Raw genomic sequence first — 14869 nt, forward strand, 5'->3', positions numbered from 1 at the left:
CCTGCACACCCCCTACTAGGGATCAAGCCCAAAACTCAGGTATGTGCCCTGACCAGGAATGGAACTTCGACCTCCCAGTTTCATAGGTCAATGCTCAACCACTGACTCACACTGGCCAAGTTTCTGTCTAGATTTTTTTTTTTAAATTTTTATTGATTTCAGAGAGGAAGGGAGAGGAGAGATAGATAGAAACATCAATGATGAGAGAGAGAATCATTGATTGGCTGCCTCCTGCACGCCCCCTATTAGGGATCAAGCCCACAACCCGGGTATGTGCCCTTGACTGGAATCAAACCCGGAAACCCTCAGTCCGCAGGCCAATGCTCTATCCACTGAGCCAAACCAGCTGTCTAGATAGGGCTGTCTAGATCTTTTAATCCCAGATATGGTTCTCTCAGTAAGCACTCTCCCTGGACTAAGTACTAAACTAATAAAAAGCTTTTATTTTAGAGAGATTATGGAGGGAAGAAGTATGTATTTTAAAGTATCAAGTAGCTAAAAAAGACAACTAAAACTTTGAACTGCAAGATTTAGAAAAGTTCTTTTAAAAAATCTATTTGCAGTCCTGGCTAGTGTGGCTTAATTGGTTGAGCATCATCCATGCACCAAAAGGCCGTTGATTTGATTCCCAGTCAGTGCACATACACAGGCTGTGGATTTGATCCCTGCTGTGGTGCAACCGGATCTACGTTTCTCTCCTGAATGATATTTCTCTCTCATCATCGATGTTTCTGTCTCTCACCCTTCCTCTCTAAAAATTAAAACATATTAATTTTTAAAAATCTACTTGCCTCTGAGTTTCCTAAATTAAAAATAACATCTGTGCAGCCCAGGCCAGTGTGGCTCACTTAGCCATGCACCGAAAGGCTGCTGGCTCCATTCCAGGGCATATGCTCAGTTATGGGCTCGGTCCCCAGAAGGGGACATGCAGGAGGCAGCTGATCAATATTTTGCTCTCACATCCATGTTTCTCTCCCTCTCCCTTCTCTCTCCCTCTAAATCAGTAATAATATCTTTGGGGAAAAAATAACATCTGTTCAGTACTCACTGTTGCCCTGCATATCAAAGAACATATGTTTGAATACTCTCCTTAAAACTAACAAAAGTGTGAGGTTACCAAGAGCAAATACCAAGCATGCACACACCAAAAAGTGTTTGCTGTTCTGTGCTATATGTTTAACATTTATTTCTTTTAAGGCACTGAGAATTTCAAAATAGTACAACTCTCTCCAACTTGGTCTCTAAATCTGCTATTTAAATTAAAGGCTGGCAGGCCTCAACATTCATGCTGTAAAGCCAGACAAGTGCTCCTATTAAACAGGACTCACAGCTATGGAATGCCAAAAGTGGCAAGGATCCCAAAGAGATCTATCTCTTCTATCCTCATCTTCACACACACACACACACACACAGTTGATTTAATAAGAGTCACTCAAGCTTTTTAAAGGAAGTTCTTTAGACTATATTCATACTTGTTATGATACAGCAATAATGAAAGAAAGATTGAAAATATCCTGATGAAAGACACTGTCCTAAAATACAAGCTCTTAAAATTACCAACCCTGTACAAACCTACACCCATTCTTATTTGACAATAGAAAGAAAATACCCTGAAGACTACCTGTTGTCATACTTAAAACCAAGCAGCATAGAAAAGAGCAAATATATCATATGCTAGGCTACAATGATCTTTATTTTAGAAATCAATGACCAACTTCAGTTCAAAGGAACAAATTTCTATTATCAGCCTGTTTCCAAAGCACAGAAATAAGAGGCAAGCTAACAAGTGAAACCAAAAAAACCTTCATTGACCAGAATCTTTAAAATACCAAAATTCGCCGAAACTGGTTTGGCTCAGTGAATAGAGCGTTGGCCTGCGGACTAAAAGGTCCCAGGTTCGATTCCGGTCAAGGGCATGTACCTTGGTTGCGGGCACATCCCCAGTGGGGAGTGTGCAGGAGGCAGCTGATCGATGTCTCTCTCTCTCTCATCGATGTTTCTGACTATCTCTCTCCCTTCCTCTCTGGAAAAAATCAATAAAATATATTTAAAAAATAAAAATAAAATACCAAAATTCATTTCTAGACTTAAAAAAAAAAAAATCCTGTTAATACTCTGCTTAAAATCTTCACCAATTACTATCAGTGCCTGCAGTACAAAACTCCTTCAATCTGCCCACCCATCTGCAGATTCCCCTCTGCCTCTTCCTAGGCCTCCCAATCCTAGGACTCCACGCACAGTCATTAACACTCAGTACGTTCTCTGAATGATGTGGTTTTACAGCTCCATGCCTTTGCCCAGTACCCTTCTCTCCACCTAGAACAGCTGTGGGCAAACTACGGCCCGGGCCGGATCCAGCCCGTTTGAAATGAATAAAACTAAAAAAAAAAAAAAGACCGTACCCTTTTATGTAATGATGTTTACTTTGAATTTATATTAGTTCACACAAACACTCCATCCATGCTTTTGTTCCGGCCCTCCGGTCCAGTTTAAGAACCCATTGTGGCCCTCAAGTCAAAAAGTTTGCCCACCCCTGACCTAGAATGTCCTTCAACTCTGTCTGAAAACACCTCCTCATGTTTCAAAACCAAGGTCAAGCTTCATCTCTCACAACAGCCGTGTTTCCAAGTGGACTGCACATTGCTCTGTCTCTGACACTTACAGGTTGACGAAGCTAACCTCCCTCTCCTAGAACAGGAGAAGTCATGCCTCAATTCTCTTGGTAGCATCTTTGCTGCTTTGCAAAGCGTCTGACAGAGAAATGGCACTCAGAATATTTGATCAGAAAAAAAGACTTAGAAAACACTGGGATACCATTTCACATCCATTATATTGGCAAATATTAGAAAGCTAGACAAGTGTTGGTTTTGATAGAAAAAAACACACACAGTAAGTCTCAAATGCTGTTAATGGAAATGTAAAGTTTGCTACCACCACTTTGAAGAGTAAGATTTTCTTCTCTAGCAAAGCTAATGATTGTCACTACCACTAAGGCCAGCAATTCTGCTTCAGGTTATAGAGATTAACCACTATTTGCCAAATGTGGTGCCTGATTAGCATATTTTTTTTAAATGAGGGGATATACATATACATATACATATCTCATGGGTGCACTTCACAAACATATGGGTAAATATCATTTTTGTAAAAGTACAGTGTCTAGTATGCATATATAAAACATATATGCTGGGTATGAACATAAAGCACAACTCTTATTGTATCTACTAAATAAAAAAACCTGCCCACCCATCTGTGCTCAAAATACATTCATAAATGTTCATTACAGCAATATATATAATGCTGAAAAACTGGAAATAACCAAAATGTACAATAACAAAATAGATATGTAAAATAAAGTACATGCATGTAACTTATTATAAATGAATTAAAAGCAAAGTTGAGCTACTTCTATCAACATCGATGAATCCCAAAGGTAATACTGAACTAAAATGTATGACATCATTTATTTACAAATGCATTAACAATGCTACCTATTACTTATGGATATGCACATATATAAGAAAGTAAAAAAATAATTGTAAGATTTCACATGGGGCTTCATTTTAACTTCAGGTCTTAGTTCCTTTTTTAAAACATATTTTTTATTGATTTTAGGAAGGGAGAAGGGTAGAGAGATAAAACCATCGATGAGAGAGAAACATCAACTGGCTGCCTCCTGCACACTCTCCACTGGGGATTGTGCCCTGACTGGGAATCAAGCCTTGACTTCCAGGTTAAGGGTCCATCTGTACTCACCATTCCACATTTTCTAAGGGCAGAAAAGTGGATTCATCTATTTTTAAAAGATTTTAATATGGCCACAGCATTCAGACAAGAAGAAATAAAAGGCAACCAATTGGATAGGAAGTAGTAAAACAGTCATTTGCAGATGACATAATACTGTATATAGAGAATCCTAAAGATCCCACCATAAAACTGCCAGAACTGATAAAGAAATTCAGTAAAATAGCAGGATACAAAATAAATATTCAAAAATCAATTGCATTTTTACACACTAATAATGAATTACCAGAAAGGGAAACTAAGAAAACAATCCCATTTATAATTGCCTCAAAAAAACAAACAAACAAACAACACTATGAATAAATTTAACCAAGGAGGTAAAAGACCTGTACTCAGAAAATTATAAGACACTGAGGAAAGAAACTGAAGGTACAAATGAAAGTATATACAGTGTTATAAATAGGAAGAATTAACATGATTAAAATGCCCATACTAACCAGAGCAATCCATAGATAGACTCAATGCAATTCCTATCAAAATGGTAATGGCGTTTTTTTTTTTTTTCACAAAACTAGAATAATCCAAAAATGTATATGGAATCACAAAAGACCCTGAATAGCCACAACAATCTTGAGAAAGAAACAAAGTTAGAGGGATCACACCACCTGATATCAAACTATACTACAAGGCAATAGTAATCGAAACAGATTGGTACTGGCATAAAAACAGAGATCAGTGAAATAGAATAAAGAGCCCAGAAATAAATGCACACCTATATGGTCAATTAATATATGACAAAGGAAGCGCGCGCTCGCTCTCTCTCTCTCTCTCTCTCTCTCTCTCTCTCTATATATATATATATATATATATATATATATATAAACATAAGCAAATAAGTAGCAGAGGACCTGAATACACACTTCTCCAGAGAGCATTCAGATACCCAATAGACAGATGAAGAGATGCTCAATATCACTAATCATCAGAGAAATGCGAAAACCACAATGAGATATCTCACACCTGTCAGAATGGCTATCATCAATAAACAAGTGTTGGCAAGGATGTGGAGAAAAGGGACCCTTCGTGCACTCTTGGGGGAATGCGGCATTGGTGCAGCCACTACAGAAAACAGTATGGAGGTTCCTCAAAAAAATAAAAATGGAACTGTCTTATGACTCAGCAATTCCACTTCTGGGTATACACCCGAAGAAACCCAAAACAATAATTTGAAAGAAAATATGCACCACCCTGGTCAGTATGGCTTAGTTGGTTGAGCATTGTCCCATGCAGGCTCAATTCCCAGTGTGGGTCATGCAGGAGGCAGCCGATCAATGACCCTCTCTTATCACTGATGTTTCTCTCTCTCTCCCCCTCTCCCTTACTCTCTGAAATAAATTTTTTTCCAATTTCTATTGAACAAAAAACTTAATACTGCCATATTATGCAATTTTATCTGAATCACCCATATCAACTAACTTCCAGAATAAGATGAAGTTTTACTCATAAAAATGTGACAGCTGAAAGAAAAAGTGCCCCCTGGCCAGTGTGGCTCAGTTAGTTGGAGCATCCATCTCATACACCAGCAGGTGGTGAGTTCTAATCCTGGTCAGGGCACATACTTAAGATTTTGGGTTCTATCCCAGGTAAGGGCACGTGAAAGAAGCAACTGATCAATGTTTCTCTCTCACATCAATGTTTCTCTCTCCCCGCCTTCCTCTCTCTCTAAAATCAATTAAAAAAACTAAAAATGTTGAAAAGAAAAAGGATCTATGCCCAGCCAGTGTGGCTCAAAGGCTGAGCGTCGACCCAGGAACCAAGAGGTTGCTGGTTCGATTCCCAGTCAGGGCACATGCCCGGGTTGCAGGCTCGATCCCTAGTGGGGGGCGTGCAGGAGGCAGCTGATTGATTGATGATGTTCCTCTCTCATGGATGTTTCTATCTCTCTATCCCTCTCCTTTCTCCTCTCTGTAAAAATCAATAAAAACCTTTAAAAAATAAAAATAAATAAAAGAAAAAGGATCTACAATAAGGCCAAGTTAAAAGCCTACCACTATATTTTAAGCAAATATTACTGCCAACCTAGAATTGGTTCTGCAATATTAATCATAATTTAAAACAGCCCTTTCTTGCTACTGAACAAGCTTAGACACTTTTTATGCAACTATACGTTAACTGTTTGAAAGAATTCGAACAAGGGCCTTACCCCACCTACTAAACCATACTGCCTTTCAAGAGGTACTCTATATTGCCTGGTCAGTGTGGCTTAGTTGGTTGAGCATATCCCAAGAAGTCGCCGGTTCGATTCCCAGTCAGGGCACATGCCTGGGTTACAGGCTCAATTCCCAATAGGGGGCATACAGGAGGCAGCCTAACCATGTTTCTCTCTCATCAATGTTTCTCTCTCTCCCTTTCTCTCTAAAAAATCAATAAAAACATATTGGGGGGGAAAAAAAGAAATACTCTGTATCAGTGGTTCTCAACCTTCCTAATACCGCGACCCTTTAATACATGTTGTGGTGACCCCCAACCATAAAATTATTTTTGTTGCTACTTCATAACTGTAATTTTATTAGTTATGAATCGTAATGTAAATATCTGATATGCAAGATGTATTTTCATTGTTACAAATTGAACATAATTAAAGCATAGCAATTAATCACAAAAACAATATGTAATTATGTATGTGTTTTCCGATGGTCTTAGGCGACCCCTGTGAAAGGGTCGTTTGACTCCCAAAGGGGTCGTGACCCACAGGTTGAGAACCGCTGCTCTATATGAAAAACAAAATTGAAACAAAACATAAGGGAACCATAAGATTCCTTCTTGTAAAACATATAATGAACAGGTACACACTTGCCCCAAAGAACAAAATCAGCTTAAGTTGGCTGCTCCTCATTACCAGACAAGGACGGTGACATCTCACCTCAATTCCAGCATCTGTAATTATGGCAACAACTGACGCTGTCGTAGAGTTGGTCAAGCACGGTAAACAAAGCATTTGAATTCTCAGGTCAGCAGGTGATGAGTTAACACTGGATAGCATTTTAATAATTACAATTTCACAATACTTAACCCCTTGAGTGCCGGGGAGCGCGATGGCGCTCATCCTGTCTTTCGCCAAAAGTTCCGGGAGCGCTATCAAAGCTTCGAAATGGCGTCCAGTTCTAAGTCTGCTTTTATTAGTGATGATGATATTGCTAAATATGTCAATGTTAGTAAAGGTTTCTTTAAGTGTTTGAATATGTAACTTCATTTACTTGCGATTCATAATTTTTTTCCTAAGCTGCTGTAAAATCAGCAAAAATGCCTTGGCAATTTTAGCATAGTTCCTAGGATATTGGTTGGCACTCAAAGGGTTAATTTTAGGGATGCATTTCTAGAAAAGAAAGGGCAACAAGTGCTACTGGCATAAGATAGGGGCTTTTTCTACTCAAACTTTTATTAATGCAGGTTTCTAAATATGAAGCAACATCTTATTACCATATTTCAAAGTCAGAAAGGAAGATGTCAAGGTTTTCTATTTCATACTTCTAAATACCCTAGTAAATATTCATACAATATTCATACCAAGAAAGTAATAAACTGCAGAACTTATTTTAACTATCCATATCCATCTGTAAAGATAATTATATTCAAAATAAGATTTTAAATTTGTTAAAAACTACTTTCAATTCTCTATTCCCTAGAAGGCAATACATATGGCTATGAAAGTTTTTTACATTTTATATATGAAAACAACCAGAGTTATATACAAAATGTCTACAAATAAAAACAGAATGTTCAAGTTGCAACGACTTAGAATCATCCAGCCAACGCCTTACTCCATAGGTAAGGAAACAGATACCCAAAAAGGAAGCGAAAGGCACAAGGCCCCATGGCACTGAGCAGCAGAGCCAAGGGCAAGAACCCTGGATGGTCTACCAGGCAATTTTCACACTAGACGCTGCCTCTCCTCTACCAAACTCCCACATTAGGTCCTCAAGCTAAAGTTTGAAGATACCAGCTAAACTATAAATAAAAAGAACCAAGTTAATATTTCTTCTTTTCCCTTAATGCCCAAAAGTAAGTAATTTTATCATATAAGCCCCGTCTTCTAGCAAAGCAAAACCTAGAAGACACTGGATAAAGGTAAGAGAAATTTTATGGACTGGCATTCAAGGCATGGGTCGCCTAAGCCAGGCCTAAATGATGCTCCCAAATACGTAAATAAAAGAAAAAATAAAACTTAACATTCACTGTGGCAGACACTGCTGGTGAACCAACCCAGTATCTATTCTCCCCTTCTTCCTTACTAATAAAACTCCGATTTTATTAAAGGCAGTTCAAAAGTAATGGTTCTTAGCCTCTCTTGCACCTCCGTCAGCTGACATCTCTTGCCCAGGATAAAAGTGCAATTTGTAAGGAAGATCACCCAGAAAAGCTTCTTAAAAGTTGGGGGAGAGGGGGTACAAGTCCTGGCCAGGTGGGTCAGTGACTGGAGTGTCATTCTGATATGCCAAGGTTATGGATTCAACTCCTGGTCAGGGCACATGCAAGAGTCAACAGATAAGTGCGTGATCAACAAATGGATGTTTCTGTTTCTCTCTCTCTCATCAACTAAAAAAAAAAGCTGGAGGGTGATAAAGTCTTAGCTAGTTTTTATACCTTTGCCTTCCTCACCCTTTTCTTCCTCCTCCTGCATGAAACATTAATGTATGGTAGGAGTGGCCCCTTGAAAAACTAAGCCACACATTAAGTCTGGGTAAAAAGACAGAAGGAATCTGGGTCCCTAAGGACATCAACGTTGCCCTTATGTGCCTACCTGCTAACTCCATGTTATAGCTACATTATTTCAGATCTGTTACTAGCAGCCAACCAGTTATTCACTAAGCAATTGCTGAGTTATTCACTAAGCAATTACATACTAAATGTATTCACATATACTATTTCGTGATTCTTCAAGCAATCCTATAATGTGGTATTTTCTTCATGTTTTGGATGAGGAAACAAAGGCAGATGCAATTCAAATCTGTGACTGAAACTGATGGTCAATCCACTCTATTTTACTTTTCAAATGTAGTACATAGCTGAAAAAAATAGTTATGCACTCCAAAGTATTATCTTAATCATTTCTCATAAAATGTGTCACAAAATCATGCATTCCTTCTATAAAAACCATTAAGCCCAGCCAGTGTAGCTCAGTTGTTGAGCACTGACCTATAAAGCAGAAGGTCATGGTTTGATTCCCAATCACAACACATGCCCAGGTTGCACGCTTGATCTCCAGTGTGGGGCGTGCAGGAGGCAATGATTCTCTCTCATCACTGATGTTTCTATCTCTCTCCCTCTCCCTTCCTCTCTGAAATCAATAAAAATATACTTAAAAAACAACAACATTAAAACCCTGCCAACTCATAATCAGATTTTAACAACCTCTATGGGTATGTTCTTTACTAAGAGTCCTCCTTTGGTTGACAGATGATGAGAGATCATACCTCCAACTAAGTATCAGATGTAGCCCTGAGTGTCCATTAAATCCTAAATTGGCCGAAACCGGTTTGGCTCAGTGGATGGAGCGTCGGCCTGCGGACTGAGAGGTCCCAGGTTCGATTCCGGCCAAGGGCATGTACCTGGGTTGCGGGCACATCCCCAGTAGGAGATGTGCAGGAGGCAGCTGATCGATGATTCTCTCTCATCGATGTTTCTAACTATCTCTCTCCCTTCCTCTCTGTAAAAAAAAAAAAAAAAAAAAATCAATAAAAATATATTTAAAAAAAAAAATCCTAAATTGGAAAAAGCTAGCCTATTCAAATTACATCAACCCTCATAATCTTGGTCACACACACTGCACTATAAAACCACAATCTTAACAGGGACTAAGTTACAACCTCTGATCTTTAAATCAAGCTAAGCCACCAGACACCTCCCATCCTCACAGGTACCCGCCTGCATATTTCGCTCCTGCCTCTATGACATTCAGCTTCCTTCAGGAAACCTTCTCAAGGCTTGATACACTCAACTCCACCCTATTCCAAGGTTCTACCCTCTTTTTAAACTTATTTTTACGCTTTTAAGTGCCTATAGTCTTTATTTGTGTAGTATCTTTATACAGCTGACCCTTGAACAATGCAGGAGCTAGGGGTGCTGACCCTCTGCACAATCAAAAACCCATGTATAACTTTACTTATTTATTTATTTGTTAATCTTTCACCCGAGGATATTTTTCCATTGATTTTTAGGGAGAGTAAAAAAGAGAGGGAAAGACAGAGAGAAACATCAATGTGAGAGAAACACATCCATTGGCTGCCTCCTACACATGCCCTGACCAGGGCCTGGGCCGGGAAGAAGCCTGCAATCAAGGTATGTGCCCTTGAGAATCGAACCAGGAACTCTTTGGTCCACAAGCCGGCGCTCTATCCATTGAGCCAAACCAGCTAATTTTTTAAAAAACTGATTTCAGAGAGGAAGGGAGAGGGAGAGAGAGATAGAAACATCAATGATGAGAGAGAATCATTGATTGGCTGCCTCCGGCACGCCCCACACTGGGGATCGAGCCGGCAACCCAGGCATGTGCCCTGACTGGAACTGAACTGTGACCTCTTGTTCATAGGTTCACACTCAACCACTGAGCAACACCACCTGGGCCATGTATAACTTTTGCCTCCCTGAAAACTTAACTTCTAATAGCCTACTGTTGACTGAAAGCCTTAGAGATAATGTAAATGGGCAATTAACATACTTTTTTTGTTATATGTATTATAAAATAAAGCTAGAGAAAAGAAAATGTTAAAATCACAAGAGAAATTACATTTACAGTACTGTATGTAGTTATTGAAAAAAAATCCACATTTAAGTGGATCTGTGCAGTCCAAATCCATGTTATTCAAGAATCAATTGTATCTCCGTGTTATAGTCCTATTCGTTTTTATATAAAATTAACAGAAGCAGTGTTAATAATAGGATTTGATAACTTATCTTTAAATAGACTTATTCGAGAGAACAGAAAAAGCTCTCAAGATTAAGAAATGAGCAGCTGTGCCTTTTAGGTCTTCATAAAACCATGTAGAATAAATATTAACAGTGCTTAGATTCAGAATAACAGAAGCCAAAAGTAAACTTGTGATTTAACTCCTCAAGTTTCAGTAAAGTATTAATAAATTTAATGTTTTTAATTAAAAGAAAATTTTTAAAAATTTATTCTGCTACTCTTCACTCCTTTTCCAAGAGCTACGCAGTAAAGCCTCCCAAGGCCTGCTTTACACAGAAATGGAATAACTCAATACTTACCATTATGTTCCCACCAACAATATGATTAAAAAGAAAGGCAGGCAGCTCGGCCACAGACATGCCATCCAGACTAAGGAAGACCTGAAAACTTCGGGGCCACGTGAGCCACGGCCACATCGGCAAGCACAGGAAGCACGGGGGGGGGGGGGGGGGGGAGGGGGATGGGGGGGGCGCGCGGGCAGAGTAATGCTGGTGGCTTGCATCATCACAGGATCAACTTCGACAAATATCAATCACCCAGGTTACTTTGGGAAAGTTGGTATGAGGCATTACCACTTGAAGAGGAACCAGAGCTTCTGCCCAACTGTCAACCTTGATAAGCTGTGGACCTTGGTCAGTGAGTAGACACAGGCAAATGCTGCCAAGAGCAAGACTGGAGTTGCTCCTATCACTGATGTGGTGTGATCAGGCTATTACAAAGTTCTGGGGAAGGGAAAGCTCCCAAAGCAGCCTGTCACTGTGAAGGCCAAGTTCTTCAGCAGAAGAGCCAAGGAGAATATTAAGGGTGTTGGTGGGGCCTGTGTTCTGGTAGCTTGAAGCTACATGGAGGGAAGTTCATTAAAATGTCCACAAGTAAAAAAAAAAAAAGGAAGAAAGAAAGAAAGAAAGGCAAAAGACTTTGCATATAAAAAACAAAATTTGTAAGTTTTACATTTTATTTTAAAAGCCAGAATTCTGGCATTGAAGTCTAGTCTTCTAGCTTGAAATAAAGATAACTGCTTTATTAATGAAATATTCTAGCAATGGGTGCCCACTATCAGCTGTCCAGAGTCAATTCCGTGTCTGATAAAAATAACATTTAATACAGCATATCCTATAGCCCAAGAAGTAAACTGCTATATCCATTGTGTTTCTTCGTCTCCACACAAAAGGAGGCACTACACTATTTCATCATATCAATGACACAACACTGTTTTATGACACAACATGAAAGAAAAAAGCTGACAATCAAAATGTGACTCACCACCAATTGGAAGATATCTCAATTTCAAGGATGTTAAGATGCAAGAAAAAATGTCTTAGAAGCTGTAACATATAGTACAAATCTGACATTCTTTACTAACATGAAAACATTTGCCATCTTCACACCCCACCAATTTTCTTTCTTGGCTAAGAGTATATTTACATGGTTTATTGTACAATTCAATTCAATCTGATTCAAATATTTTATCAAAGATCATAGTATTATGCCAACACTATGCTAAGGACAAATGAAGTACATCTTAGACTTTATAACATGACAACTTCTCTTCCAACATAGAGTAGCCCCCTTATCTGTGGAGAATATGTTCCAAAACCCTCTGGTGGATGCCTAAGACCTCAGAGAGTACCAAACCCTATATATACTGTTTTTCCTATACTTATCTTTTCACTTAAAGGAAGCACTTTACAGCTTCTCTTTGGCATATCTGAATTACCAACATCACTACTCTTGTATTTTGAGGTCATCATTAAGTAAAATAAGGATTACTGCCCTGGCTGGTTTGGCTCAGTGGACAGAGCGTGGGCTTGTGGACTGAAGGGTTCGGGTTTGATTCTGGTCAAGGGCACATGCCCGGGTTGCGGGCTCAATCCCCGGTAGGGGGCATGCAGGAGGCAGCCAGTTGATGATTCTCTCTCATCATGTATGTTTCCAGCTCTCTCCCTCTCCCTTCCTCTCTGAAATCAATAAAAATACATTTAAAAAATAAAATAAGATATGGGTTACTTGCACATTAAAAGGGATAAAAGCATAAGAAAGCCTAGTTGGCTCCAAACCCATCACTAGGATGACTTACTCTATGATCTCAACACTCAACCAACCTGTGTAGCCCGGGTTTTTATCTCAGAAAAAATGGGTCATAACATCTCAAAGCAAGATGCTACAAGAATAAATGTTAGAATGAGAAGTATCACATTACTGAACAAGTTATTAGAGAACAAGAAAGGTAGAAATGAGGATAGAATGGGCCAGCAGGATAGAATTTAGCTACTTGCTACTAAAAGATTTTTTGAAAAAAGTACAAAGGTGAATCTGAAAAAAATTAGAAACCATTAATAGTACTAGCTCTATTTAGTCAAAGTGGCTCACTAAGGTGAATGGACAAACTGGTACATTCAAACAATGGAATATTACTCAGTGCTAAAAAGAAATGAGTTATCAAGCCATGAAAAGACACGAAAGAAATTTAAATGCACATTACTAAGTGAAAGAAGCCTATCTGAAAAGGCTTTATATACTGTATGACTCCAACTATATGACATATGGAAAAGGCAAAACTACAGAGACAGTAAAAGAATCAGTAGCTGCTAGGGAGTGGTGTGAACTAGGTGGAACACGGAGGATTTCAGGGCAGTGAAAATACTCTATGATACCGTAACGGTGGTTACAAGCCATTATACATTTGTCCAAACCCATAGGATGTACAATACCAAGAGTGAACCCTAATGTAAACTATTTTGGATGATAATGATGTGTTAATGTAAGTTCATCAATTATAACAAATGCATCACTCTGGTGAGGGATGTTGATAATGGAGCAGGCTGTTCATGAATGGGGGGCAAGAAGGATATGGGAAATTGCTTTCTATACTTCCTTCCATTTTGATATGAACCTAAAACTTCTCTAAAAAAATAGTCTTGATTTTTAAAAAGGGCTATTGGGCATGTAAACTTCAGAAAGTAAGCAACGGAAAAGAGGTTACAAAGAAAAAAGCTGAGCCCTGGCTAGTGTGGCTAAGTTGGGCGTTGTCCTGTGCATTGCTGGTTTGATGGTCAGCAAACATGCCCAGGTTGTGGGCTTGATCGCCTATGGGGGGAGTGCAGGAGGCAGCTGATCCCTGTTTTGTTCATATCAATGCTTCTCTCTCCCTTTCCCTTCCTTTCTCTCTCAATAAAAAATAAATTTGCAAAACAGCTGAACACTTGCCCAGGGTCATCAAGACACTAGGATGACCCCAAGTGTCACACTATTGACTCTTAGCATCTACATGACATCCAGATGCTGGCAAAGGGCAAAGGTCTGAAAATGTACCACCAAGGTAACCAAATCAATCAACAGCTGGTTATAAACACTTCTGACTTATATACAACAGAAAAACCCAGGTGTCCCCTTGAGTTGATACATAAATTCTGAACTGCCCTCTACAATCTCAAAATAAATAATTTATTACCACTATAGTATTTGTAACGAATGAGATATTTCCCACTAACATTCAGTTTCTACCTTTTTTTCTCACTATTTTCAAGGAAGCCCCTGAGAAATAAATACTTTGGCTTAACTTTTTAACCTACATCAAATGGGTTAGGCAAAATTTTAATATCTTATTGCTGCTTTATAGCGTTGGCTCTAAATATACTCTGCTCAAGAAAATAAAGCTTTGTATATACCTTAAAAAATATATTTTTATTGATTTCAGAGAGGAAAGGAGAGGGAGAGAGAGATAGAAATATCAATGATGATAGAGAATCACTGATCGCTGCCTCCTGCACACCCCACACTGGGGATCAAGCCTGCTACCCGGGCATGTGCCATGACTGGGAATTGGTCGGACGCTCAGTCACTGAGCAACACTAGCCAGGCTAAAGAAACCAATTTTACTATAGGCTAAATAATATAAATAAGAGTTTAGTTCCTGCAGTATCTCATCAGCATTGTAACAAAATGACTTTTGATAACCTGCTCTAGTTAGTAACAAAAAGATACACTGACTGTAATAGCATTTTATATTACCTTAGCCCCAAGTTATCTTTCTGATCTAAAACTTTTTAAGATGATATATTTCCTTTAGTTTTAATGCTCTTAATAGGTTTGCAACTCATCCTAAGTTTATCTTCACATATAAATGTTATAGATCTAAAAACAGCCAAATGTAGAAAG

The 14869-nt window shown here is 38.8% G+C and overlaps 1 protein-coding gene and 1 pseudogene across 3 annotated transcripts in view; one reads left to right on the forward strand and one right to left on the reverse strand.

Annotated features, from left to right (window-relative positions):
- Window positions 1-14869, reverse strand: part of UBE2H (ubiquitin conjugating enzyme E2 H) — a 109521-nt gene that overhangs the window by 80829 nt on the left and 13823 nt on the right. The gene's annotated exons all lie outside the window — the stretch shown is intronic.
- Window positions 11069-11547, forward strand: LOC308526996 (large ribosomal subunit protein uL15-like; annotated as a pseudogene). Its single transcript has one exon. The product of its transcript is annotated as a large ribosomal subunit protein uL15-like (transcript).

This window comes from Myotis nattereri, assembly GCF_964212035.1.
Source record: "Myotis nattereri genome assembly, chromosome: 11".
NCBI classification, from domain to species: Eukaryota; Metazoa; Chordata; class Mammalia; order Chiroptera; family Vespertilionidae; genus Myotis; species Myotis nattereri.